Genomic DNA, 12381 nt, shown 5'->3' with positions numbered 1-12381 from the left:
GAGCTGGTGCCTATCTCCAGCAGTCTATGGGTGAGAGGCGGGGTCACCCTGGACAGGTCGCCAGTCCATCGCAGGGCAACACATAAACAACCACACACACACTCATTCATACACCTAAGGTCAATTTAGAGAGACCAGTTAACCTAACAGGCATGTCTTTGGATTGTGGGAGGAAGCCGGAGTACCTGGTGAGAACCCACGCATGCACGGGGAGAACATGTAAACTCCATGCAGAAAGACCCCCGGCTGGGAATTCTACTTAATCAGACGGGTTAGACCTCAGCTGGCTTCTGTGCGTCTGACCATTACTTTTTAGTTCTGAATGATATTTAAGGGTTTTAGGAGTGGGTGTGTGTGGAGGGGCTTGCCCAGGGTGCCATTCATGCATGTTACCTATCTCCAGTGGTCATAATTTAATGCAGCTGTGTAATACTTTCATTTTTATTGACTGTTGATCTTCTACTTGTTTTGGCCAACCGATTTGTATGAAATAGGCCAGATTATGACCGTGCCTGATGTTTTTATTTATCCATCCAGCCACATTTCCATAGATTATAGGAAATCACTTTAAACCTACGGTTGTCAAAGCAGGTATGAAGTGATGCAATGCCACGAACCTACCAATGAAAGCAGCTAAAGACCTGAACATGTTTCTGTTTAGATAATAGAAGGTAGGAGCACAAACTATGATGAGAATGTTATGACAAACATCCTGGCCTGGTTCTGGACTGATTTGAGAAAGCTGGCAGGTCAGCGCGAGTGTCACCCTGAGGAACCAGCTGGAGGTTTCCAGCTGAATTACCTCACTGAGGCTCAGCTGTCATTAACTGAGGTGTTCTCCAGAGATGTTCTCCAGCCGGTCACCTCTGAGGGCAGCAGAGATTGAGCGTTAAGCCGCTGAGTCGTGGCTTGTTTTTGTTTCCAGCTTACAGGCAGCGACCCGTCTCTGCTGGCTTGAATGACAGAGTGGGATGAAGATCCACCCGGCGGTTCCTCACAGAGCAGTGACATCGCAGAAAGTGGGGAGTCACCCTGTGCGGCCTAAATATTTAGCTTCTCTGTAGCTATAAAACTGTAAAACTTCCAGAACTCAGAGACGTTAGGATGTAAATATAAACCCTGCTGCGGGTCAAACCAGATCCGAGCTGTTCTGATCCAATCAAACTGACCATCTTGGTTCAGTGTTTTTCTAACTGCCCTGTTGTGACCTTTAACCTACTAACTGAGGCCTGTAGAGTCTGAGATGGAGCTCTTGGGTTTTTGGTGATTTCTCTGAGCTTCCTGCTCTGACCTTGAGCTGCATCAGAAGATGACCTGGAGATGATTCATCTCCATGAATCTGCTCCTGAATCAGATTTAAAGTCGGGCTTGTTTAAGGAAGATCGGAGCAGTTGCATAAACAACAAAACTCCGAGCCCTGCAGCTGAAGAGAAGCAACTTCATCATGAAACAGGAAGTGAAAGAGCAGCTGCAGGATCAGAAATGTCCTCCTCCTGCTGCTGCTGAGTGAACAGAGACACGGAGGGAGGAGCAGGAGGAGGAACCCCTGGAGGTGCCGCCGTCGGTTTCAGTGACGTTGTCACCCAGGCAGCTCTGTTCAGCCAGGCCCTCCTCCCTCTCACCCCCCTCACTGCGGGCCTTACAGGAATTCCCCTCCTCGTCACATTATTCAGAGGAAACCGCATGCGGCTCCGCCCGCTGCACAGCCTCAGCTGATAGGCAGGAAACAAACACTAGTTGCTGCTGCTGACACACACACACAGCCTCTCAGCGAGTCAGTCGATCCTGGAACCAAGTCCAGAGGAAGAAATGGACGTTCTGTCCTGCACCCTCTGATCCTGCGTGTCAGATTCAGCTTTAGGGCCCCTTCTCTGCTCCGAATGGTGGAGGTGTGATACTGAACAAAGACAGGAAACAGTCAGAGTGCGTCAGTGGCAGGCCAGCTGAGCCAGGGGTCCACACTGTGTTGTGCTTCAGCAGCTGTTGGAAACACTGAGGACTGTTTTGGTTCTTCCAGACTGGCAGGATTCCAAGCTGCTCCCTGTAAGTCCCACTTACTTCTTGGAAAGGTTCTGCTTCTGTTTTCAGTTTTCTGTGGTGAAGCTCCACAGCTTCTTAGAGCTGCAGGTCTGTAAACCTTTACTAGAATCTGCAGGAGGACCTGATGAAGGATCCGGTCTGACTTCAGCAGCTCCAGCTCATTGTTGTTATTGTTTCATTTGCACATGAAGAAAAACTGACAGTTCATCGTTTTTATGGCTGAACTGGAAGGCCATTTCCTTAAACAGGACCTTTATACTTCCTGCTGGTTGCCTGGCAACAGCTCCCTGCAGAAACATAACCCAGAGCTAAGCAGACTAAATCTAACTTACGTAATTTTTAACTTTTACTTCTGTTTGGGGCATTAATGCTGTACGGAGCGTGTGGAGGTAACTGAGGTAAATCCATCCGGACTATCACCAATGTCCTTCATACCACCATCACATCCATCAGGCAGGTTTTTTTTCCTCCTGTCTGTCCTCTTAAACTCCAAATGGTTCCAGGCAGATGGTTCTGGTTCTGCTGGTGGTTTGTTTCTGTTAAAAGGGTGTTGTTCCTTTTCACTGTCCCCACATGATTGCTCAGGGTCCAAGGATTGCTGCTAAGTGAACGACTCAATGCAATCAACTGGGCTTCCTTAGATCCATATGATCAGCTGACTTTGACTGTACTGAGTTATGACCAGGATCGGGTCGGGCTTTATGAAACCAGATGTAAATGGGACACATGACTGGATTTTATTGAAATGAATTTGAATCACACTGGATTCGGTATACCTGGATATGAAGTGGACCTGTTTGTACCGTGCCTTGAGATGTTTTGTTGTCATATAAATAAGTTGAATTAAATTAATAACCATATTTCTTAAAGTCAGAATTTAAAATGCTCGTTTTAACGCCTCTGTTGGGTAAGTTTTGAGTTGGCGGCTGACTGGTTGTCAAGATTCTGGTGGATTTGTCAAATTGGCTTCTTGGATCTTTTTATTCAGGATAATTTGAGATTAATTTAATAATAAATTAATGACATGTTTAATACTCTGAACATGAGAAAAACGCGAAGAACGATCCTCATTCTCACCTTCCGACAGAAGAACGGTTAGTTCGGACTCCTGTGTTCAATCAGAACGAGTGCTATACGGGCCAGAACCACTCCTGAAGTATTCAGCCAAAATCTAGTACACAACCTGAGTCGGGATGAGACCTTATTTGGGTTCAGATCGAGGCCCAAGTCCACCATTTTGGGACTCTGATCTTGTGTAAATGCTTGGTTCTGGTCTCTCCTAAAAGGTAACAATTTTTTCCTCTAAATACCTGGTTTTAGTTCTGGTTCCTGGTGCTGGTTGGACCTGCTCAGGTCTGTAGTTTTCTTAGTTTTCAGGACCCAGAAATGATGCAGATGAACTCCTGCTGATGGTTTGTTATTAGTCTGAGACTGAACCTCCCTTCACTTCCTCGTCTTCCTCAGCTGACAGGTCGGCACTCGAACTTGATCTGTTTTCATACCAAGGTTGAAGGAACTTGCCTTGTGTCTCCTGAGGCTGCTGCTCAATGACAGGCAGGCATTGCTGCAGATGAACTTAAATCCAGAGAAGCTGAAGTTCAGCGACTTTGAGACCAGAAATCAGAGCTGAACAATGTTTAAAAAGCTTTAACTGAGAATGTATCTGATGTTTTTGTCAAACAACAAACTGATTCATTTTTTAAAAAGATCCCAAAACTATTTCTGTCGATCTAACCGGCTGTAGGTCATGACTTCACTAGGCTGGAACTACAGAATATTTTAGTAATCTATCGAAATCATTTCTTTAATCAATCGAGTAATCTGATAAATGTGTAAATTCTTCAACAAATGTGCCAACCCCGCCCCATCACCTTTTTATCCAGTGCTTTGGTTCAGCCACAAAGCAGGACAGGTCCAAACTGTTTGGACCAATCAGGTCTGCAGAGAGAATCATCAGGGCTGACCTTCCCTCCATCCAGGACCTGTATAAGTCTAGAGTCAGGAAAATGGCAGCTAACATCTCTGCAGACCCCACAGAGCCTGGACACAAACTGTTTAGACTTTCACCTTCAGGTGGCGCTACAGAGCGCTGTCTGTAGAGACCAGCTGCCACAATAACTGTCCCCTGAGAAACACATGACCGCAGTTAGGTGGCTAAACAGAATAAAGTTATAGAATAAACAAAGAATCAAGGCAAGAGACTTTTTGATCCAATAATTTGAGGAATCGTTGCAGCCCTCGTTATCACACCTTGTTCTTTTAAACTAATTTTATGTTAGTAATCAGTGAGACCAGCACCCTGACAACAGCAGTGACTGGTTCCTATGGTGAGTACAGACAGTGGCTGTGCTTTGTTCAGCCTTCCTGTTATCTGCTGTAGGACAGCTCTCTATCGCAGCCTAAATCAACTGCAGACATGTCTCAATAGAAAATACAGTTCCACCTGACTGATACAGGTCTGTTCTTCCCTCAGTCACAGCTTCCATACTGAAGATTGTTGCTGAGACCTGACTGAAAAAGATCAGTTTGTAGTTTCCAAAAATCTGCCAATGTTCAGCTGGTCGAGCTGAAAATTGGCAGATTCCTCGTAACCGGCCGATTACTCAGTGCATCTTCTATTTAACCAGTCATTCATGGTCGTCACTAGTGGGGATGTATTTATATATTTGAGCATGTATCCACAATTATGACCCTGTTTGGAGCAGAGTAAATCCACAGTAGGTTAATAAAAATGTTTTTTTTTAATCACTGCAGTTGCCGTTATGACTGTTCCACTCTGGAAAAGGAACAGCTCAAGTAAATCGATAAAAGCTTTGACATTCAGGCTCATGATGAGTGAACGGAAACTTCTAATCATAGCTGTAAATCTTGTCGTATGCTGGGTGATAATAAAGATTTATTATTAATTCATGGTGTGAGACTCATCCCAGCCTCTGCAGGTACCTCTCCACACTTTCAGTTTGAAATCAGACGTCATCTTTCTGCACCTGCTTAGATATTCAGATCAAAATCAATGATCAAGGGCATGAAAATAATTAACTTGTTAAAAACAGTTATCTTGAAGCAATAAGTGATCTATAAAGGTGTTATAATTGTGGCAGCTGCAGTCAGAAAGAGCTGGAGGAGTTGATCTTCATATTCATCCCCCCCCACACACACTGCTAACCGCTTGCTTGGCTTCTCGCTATACCAGTTTTAACTGGGGTGCCCACGCAGTCCCCATTATCAGCGGCCTGCAGCTTCCTGCGGGGGCAGCAGCAAACCTCTGCAGAGAGGAGCCGATCAATAACTCAGCCGCCTGTTTGCAGCTTCATCGTGAATTAGAGGCACGATGAAGAGGTGATGTCACCTCCTCTTCTTCTCCTGATCACGAGTCAGATCAGCCTCTTAGTCTCTTTATGCATTATTGAGAGCTGCAGGTTTCCCTCAGCGTTCAGCATGATGTTCAGGTCGGCTGGGATGTTTTCTCAGTCAGCAGCTGCAGACAAAGCTCGGCTCATAAACTGCCCATTTCCACTAGGTTCTGAATTATTTAACAAATATAAATGTGCAATCATACCTAGACAGGCAGCGGTATCAAGTCCAAATAAATGTAAACAAAAAATGACATAAAAGCTCCAGGTGTTTCACTAAAACTATTTTATATTATTCATTTATTATAACCTGCTGGGTTTGATCCTTTTCATCAAGGCTGCTTCATCATCATCACTTATTTTGGTCAGAACTTCATCATTTAACACAAATAATCACAGACTTTGGAAATATGTTGCCTCTGTCAGACTTGAGCTTGAGTTCATTGAGGTTTCAGCTCAGCTCCATGAAGGTCCCACTAAAGCATTTCAGTCAGGTTGAGGTCTGGATGTTGACTGGGCCATTAAGAGACCATCATTCCTCTCTACCTGTTCTGTTGAGATCTGGGCTGCGGTAAGTTCACGCAGGGTGCATGTGGAGCAGCGCATGCAGACACATATACTTTTAGTTATTATGGTTTGATAACGTGCTTCCTCCTCTGGTTTCAGTCCACAGCCATGTTTTTCTGCGGCCGTGTTTGAAGCTTCTGCAGCCATGTTTGAAGCTTCTGCAGCCATGTTTGAAGCTTCTGCGGCCATGTTTGAAGCTTCTGCGGCCGTGTTTGAAGCTTCTGCGGCCGTGTTTGAAGCTTCTGCAGCCATGTTTGAAGCTTCTGCAGCCATGTTTGAAGCTTCTGCGGCCATGTTTGAAGCTTCTGCGGCCATGTTTGAAGCTTCTGCGGCCGTGTTTGAAGCTTCTGCAGCCATGTTTGAAGCTTCTGCGGCCATGTTTGAAGCTTCTGCGGCCGTGTTTGAAGCTTCTGCGGCCGTGTTTGAAGCTTCTGCGGCCGTGTTTGAAGCTTCTGCGGCCATGTTTGAAGCTTCTGCGGCCGTGTTTGAAGCTTCTGCGGCCATGTTTGAAGCTTCTGCGGCCATGTTTGAAGCTTCTGCGGCCGTGTTTGAAGCTTCTGCGGCCATGTTTGAAGCTTCTGCGGCCGTGTTTGAAGCTTCTGCAGCCATGTTTGAAGCTTCTGCGGCCATGTTTGAAGCTTCTGCGGCCGTGTTTGAAGCTTCTGCGGCCATGTTTGAAGCTTCTGCGGCCATGTTTGAAGCTTCTGCGGCCGTGTTTGAAGCTTCTGCAGCCATGTTTGAAGCTTCTGCGACCGTGTTTGAAGCTTCTGCAGCCGTGTTTGAAGCTTCTGCGGCCGTGTTTGAAGCTTCTGCGGCCATGTTTGAAGCTTCTGCGGCCGTGTTTGAAGCTTCTGCGGCCATGTTTGAAGCTTCTGCAACCATGTTTGAAGCTTCTGCGGCCGTGTTTGAAGCTTCTGCAGCCATGTTTGAAGCTTCTGCGGCCATGTTTGAAGCTTCTGCAACCATGTTTGAAGCTTCTGCGGCCATGTTTGAAGCTTCTGCGACCGTGTTTGAAGCTTCTGCGGCCATGTTTGAAGCTTCTGCGGCCGTGTTTGAAGCTTCTGCGGCCGTGTTTGAAGCTTCTGCGGCCATGTTTGAAGCTTCTGCGGCCGTGTTTGAAGCTTCTGCAACCATGTTTGAAGCTTCTGCAGCCATGTTTGAAGCTTCTGCAGCCATGTTTGAAGCTTCTGCAGCCATGTTTGAAGCTTCTGCGGCCGTGTTTGAAGCTTCTGCAGCCGTGTTTGAAGCTTCTGCGGCCGTGTTTGAAGCTTCTGCAGCCCTGTTTGAAGCTTCTGCGGCCATGATTGAAGCTTCTGCAGCCATGTTTGAAGCTTCTGCGACCGTGTTTGAAGCTTCTGCGGCCGTGTTTGAAGCTTCTGCGGCCGTGTTTGAAGCTTCTGCAGCCATGTTTGAAGCTTCTGCTGCCATGTTTGAAGCTTCTGCCGCCATGTTTGAAGCTTCTGCGGCCGTGTTTGAAGCTTCTGCAGCCATGTTTGAAGCTTCTGCAGCCATGTTTGAAGCTTCTGCTGCCATGTTTGAAGCTTCTGCGGCCATGTTTGAAGCTTCTGCAGCCATGTTTGAAGCTTCTGCGGCCATGTTTGAAGCTTCTGCGGCCATGATTGAAGCTTCTGCTGCCATGTTTGAAGCTTCTGCGGCCATGTTTGAAGCTTCTGCAGCCATGTTTGAAGCTTCTGCGGCCATGTTTGAAGCTTCTGCGGCCATGATTGAAGCTTCTGCTGCCATGATTGAAGCTTCTGCGGCCATGTTTGAAGCTTCTGCGGCCATGTTTGAAGCTTCTGCAGCCATGTTTGAAGCTTCTGCGGCCGTGTTTGAAGCTTCTGCTGCCATGTTTGAAGCTTCTGCGGCCGTGTTTGAAGCTTCTGCAGCCATGATTGAAGCTTCTGCGGCCATGTTTGAAGCTTCTGCGGCCATGTTTGAAGCTTCTGCAACCATGTTTGAAGCTTCTGCGGCCATGTTTGAAGCTTCTGCAGCCATGTTTGAAGCTTCTGCAGCCATGTTTGAAGCTTCTGCAGCCGTGTTTGAAGCTTCTGCAGCCGTGTTTGAAGCTTCTGCAGCCGTGTTTGAAGCTTCTGCAGCCATGTTTGAAGCTTCTGCAGCCATGTTTGAAGCTTCTGCGGCCGTGTTTGAAGCTTCTGCAGCCATGTTTGAAGCTTCTGCGGCCATGTTTGAAGCTTCTGCAGCCATGTTTGAAGCTTCTGCGGCCGTGTTTGAAGCTTCTGCGGCCGTGTTTGAAGCTTCTGCAGCCATGTTTGAAGCTTCTGCGGCCGTGTTTGAAGCTTCTGCAGCCATGATTGAAGCTTCTGCGGCCGTGTTTGAAGCTTCTGCAGCCATGTTTGAAGCTTCTGCAGCCATGATTGAAGCTTCTGCGGCCGTGTTTGAAGCTTCTGCGGCCGTGTTTGAAGCTTCTGCAGCCATGTTTGAAGCTTCTGCGGCCATGTTTGAAGCTTCTGCAACCATGTTTGAAGCTTCTGCGGCCATGTTTGAAGCTTCTGCAGCCGTGTTTGAAGCTTCTGCAGCCATGTTTGAAGCTTCTGCAGCCGTGTTTGAAGCTTCTGCAGCCGTGTTTGAAGCTTCTGCAGCCGTGTTTGAAGCTTCTGCAGCCATGTTTGAAGCTTCTGCAGCCATGTTTGAAGCTTCTGCAGCCCTGTTTGAAGCTTCTGCAGCCGTGTTTGAAGCTTCTGCAGCCATGTTTGAAGCTTCTGCAGCCATGTTTGAAGCTTCTGCAGCCATGTTTGAAGCTTCTGCAGCCCTGTTTGAAGCTTCTGCAGCCATGTTTGAAGCTTCTGCAGCCCTGTTTGAAGCTTCTGCAGCCATGTTTGAAGCTTCTGCGGCCGTGTTTGAAGCTTCTGCAACCGTGTTTTAAGCTTCTGCGGCCGTGTTTGAAGCTTCTGCAGCCGTGTTTGAAGCTTCTGCAGCCGTGTTTGAAGCTTCTGCAACCATGTTTGAAGCTTCTGCAGCCATGTTTGAAGCTTCTGCAGCCATGTTTGAAGCTTCTGCAGCCGTGTTTGAAGCTTCTGCAACCATGTTTGAAGCTTCTGCAGCCATGTTTGAAGCTTCTGCAGCCATGTTTGAAGCTTCTGCAGCCGTGTTTGAAGCTTCTGCAGCCATGTTTGAAGCTTCTGCAGCCATGTTTGAAGCTTCTGCAGCCGTGTTTGAAGCTTCTGCAGCCGTGTTTGAAGCTTCTGCAACCATGTTTGAAGCTTCTGCAGCCATGTTTGAAGCTTCTGCAGCCATGTTTGAAGCTTCTGCGGCCATGTTTGAAGCTTCTGCAACCATGTTTGAAGCTTCTGCAGCCATGTTTGAAGCTTCTGCAACCATGTTTGAAGCTTCTGCAGCCATGTTTGAAGCTTCTGCAGCCATGTTTGAAGCTTCTGCAGCCGTGTTTGAAGCTTCTGCAGCCATGTTTGAAGCTTCTGCAGCCATGTTTGAAGCTTCTGCAGCCGTGTTTGAAGCTTCTGCAGCCATGTTTGAAGCTTCTGCAGCCGTGTTTGAAGCTTCTGCAACCATGTTTGAAGCTTCTGCAGCCATGTTTGAAGCTTCTGCAGCCATGTTTGAAGCTTCTGCGGCCATGTTTGAAGCTTCTGCAACCATGTTTGAAGCTTCTGCAGCCGTGTTTGAAGCTTCTGCAGCCATGTTTGAAGCTTCTGCAACCATGTTTGAAGCTTCTGCAGCCATGTTTGAAGCTTCTGCAGCCATGTTTGAAGCTTCTGCGGCCATGTTTGAAGCTTCTGCAACCATGTTTGAAGCTTCTGCAGCCATGTTTTAAGCTTCTGCGGCCGTGTTTGAAGCTTCTGCGGCCGTGTTTGAAGCTTCTGCAGCCATGTTTGAAGCTTCTGCAACCATGTTTGAAGCTTCTGCAGCCATGTTTTAAGCTTCTGCGGCCGTGTTTGAAGCTTCTGCGGCCGTGTTTGAAGCTTCTGCGGCCGTGTTTGAAGCTTCCACCACTGTGTTGACTGTTGGTATGTTGTGCTGATCTGCTGGATTTCTCCAAACATGATTCTGTCCATCATGGTCAAACATCTCTACTTTGCTCTCATCTGTCCAGAGGACATTGTCCCAGCAGTCATGTTGTATGAGCAGATGCAGCTTTACTAACATAAGCCATACTGTCATCTTGTTTTTAAAGAGAAGAGGCTTTCTCTTTCAGCACTTCCAAGCAGCCAGACTGGTTCAGTGTCATGACCTTTAGCCTTTAACCTGTTAACTGAGGCCTGCAGAGTCTGAGATGGAGCTTTTGGATTTTTGGTCATTTCGATTTGTTTCACTGTGCAAAGCTGTGAAGTTCGTTTAAGCTTTTTACCAAAATATGTTTTAATAATTTTTGAGGCTTTAAACCATCTAAATGAAGATTATTTCCTAATTTGAGAGACATTTTTGTTTGACTTTCAAACAATCCCATTGGTTTGGTTTAGTCTCAGAACTTTATTCTCTCAGTTTGTGGTTCTGATGATTGTTCCTCATCAGGATTGCTTGCTGTTCTGTGGCTAAAGGACCATTGCAGCATTTTCAGATGGCACTGAGGTCATGAGATGAGCGGCTGCTTCCATCCATCTCCTGGCTGCAGATTTCCATGTTTGGAAAATATTTAGTGTTTTAATGTTGTGATGTTTCCAGTTGTTCTCCTAGCTGTCATTCAGCACGAGGAGCCTTGTTTGGGGTTTAGATCTTCCACCACACACAACCACTAATAGGAGTTGTTGGGAATCACCTCTGCCAGTCCAGGGTAAAATGAACTATATGTGGAAATAAAAGCTGGAGAGAAAGTTCCAACTAGTGAAGTCAGAATTCATGATCTCATGCTGTTCTGCAGAGATGAGGCAGGATGAAGCTCATAGGGACCTTCTCGTTATGTGTGGATGCCGAGGGCGTTCACGTGGTCGGTTATATGTCGTCTCGGCCTGTCATGTAAACAAACGCTCACTCGCTGTTTTTCTGCTGGCAGGAAGCCTTTGTTTTGCAACGCAGGGGTGGGAGCGGCCTTATGTAATCACTGGCAAATGAGACACAGAAAGATGGAGGAGGGTGTGCCTGTAGTAACACATACACACACACACAGGATGACATAATCCACTGACCTCCTCTGCACCCTGCCCCAGAGTTTCCTGGCATGGAGATGGGAATCTGGGAAGCACAGCAGAACATGCTCTTTCTTTCCTCCTGTTGATGTTTGATTCTTTAAGCTGGATGAGGCAGAAATGCTGCAGGGGAACAGAGGACATGTTTGCAGCCTGGAGAAAATTTCTAGGTTTTCTTAATCGTCTTTTGAAGTTTTTTTCAGGGACTTTGGTTGTTTTTACTTTTTTGCTCAGATTTGGCCAATCTTGGGGTCTCCTGCTTGGAGTAAAAAACAAATTTTTCTTGCCTTTAAAATCGCCACTTTGGGTTTTTCACAGATCAAAATGAAAGAAAAGTAAACAAATTGCGTCCGAACCTTTCCACCAGAACCATTCCATTTCTAAACCCAAAGTAACTGGTTGTTTTCCAACGATGCCAGTTTCCATTTCTACTGCCAAAGAACCAGCTCAGGGTCTCTGCTGCAGCTGGGGATGGTTTGTCCTTTCTTCATTAGTCGGGTTATCCCTGTAATCAGAACCATTCTAATTTAATAATACTTGTTAACAACAGCCTGTGTTTCTTTAATCCTACAAACTGTTCTCACATTAATTGAAAACTGGAGGTAAACACATTGGTTCAAAGTGTCTAGATGTTCCAGCTGGGAATAATGAAATCCAGGCAGATGTTCTACAGACTTTAAATAAGGAACCTGAAAAAACAAGAGAGGAGGAGGAAGAAAGGAAAATAATGGATAAAGAGACAGATGGATAAATTAGCGGAAAATGACAAACTGGTGATGGATGGATGGACGGAAGTTTAGATAAAGAAGTGTTTTCCATAATCATCCTTATATTGAACCAAATTCCATAGTTTTCTGGACCAGGATTCCTGGTGACAGTCTGGGTTGAACTTCCTGTCAGAATGGAGGCTCTGGTTCCTCTAGAGCTAATCTGACCTCTTGATCATGTTGAAGCTCAGAGCTTTGTTTCACAGGTCCAGATCAGGACCACTTTAGCAGAGTATAGGAGTGTCTGGATCACAGTAAGAACAATCTAAAGGAATGTGCTGGATCAGAACTTTTGAACGGGACTTTATTCCCTGTGTTTTGCATGAATCCCGCAGCCGTTGGGATCAGTGGGACGTCTTTAGACAGGAATATTTTATGGTAAAGGAGCTGAATGAAGACGGGTTTATGCCCTGTAAAAATATAAATTACACCTGTAGTTCAACATTTGGGCTCTTTGGTTCTGGTTTGTGGCTCCCATTCAGTGTTAATAATCAACCTAAGTACAGCAGCAGCAGTTAGTGTGTCAGAAACAAGCTCCCCACCTGCTGCACGCTGGAG

At 46.2% G+C, this 12381-nt stretch overlaps 1 protein-coding gene across 2 annotated transcripts in view; it reads left to right on the top strand.

Moving 5' to 3' along the window:
* The window catches only part of hivep1 (HIVEP zinc finger 1), a 51954-nt gene that overhangs the window by 23636 nt on the left and 15937 nt on the right, over positions 1-12381 (top strand). The window contains exon 1 of one of the 2 annotated variants that reach the window (XM_047382898.1): positions 1905-2043. The exons of the other annotated variant lie outside the window; for it this stretch is intronic. The gene's annotated coding sequence lies outside the window, so the exon portion shown is untranslated. Of the gene's footprint in view, positions 1-1904; positions 2044-12381 lie in introns of those variants that run through there. 2 annotated transcript variants of the gene reach the window in all.

Source organism: Girardinichthys multiradiatus, chromosome 13, assembly GCF_021462225.1.
Source record: "Girardinichthys multiradiatus isolate DD_20200921_A chromosome 13, DD_fGirMul_XY1, whole genome shotgun sequence".
NCBI classification, from domain to species: Eukaryota; Metazoa; Chordata; class Actinopteri; order Cyprinodontiformes; family Goodeidae; genus Girardinichthys; species Girardinichthys multiradiatus.
Note: the sequence above shows the minus strand (reverse complement) of the source record. Positions and strands in the feature narration are given on the sequence as shown.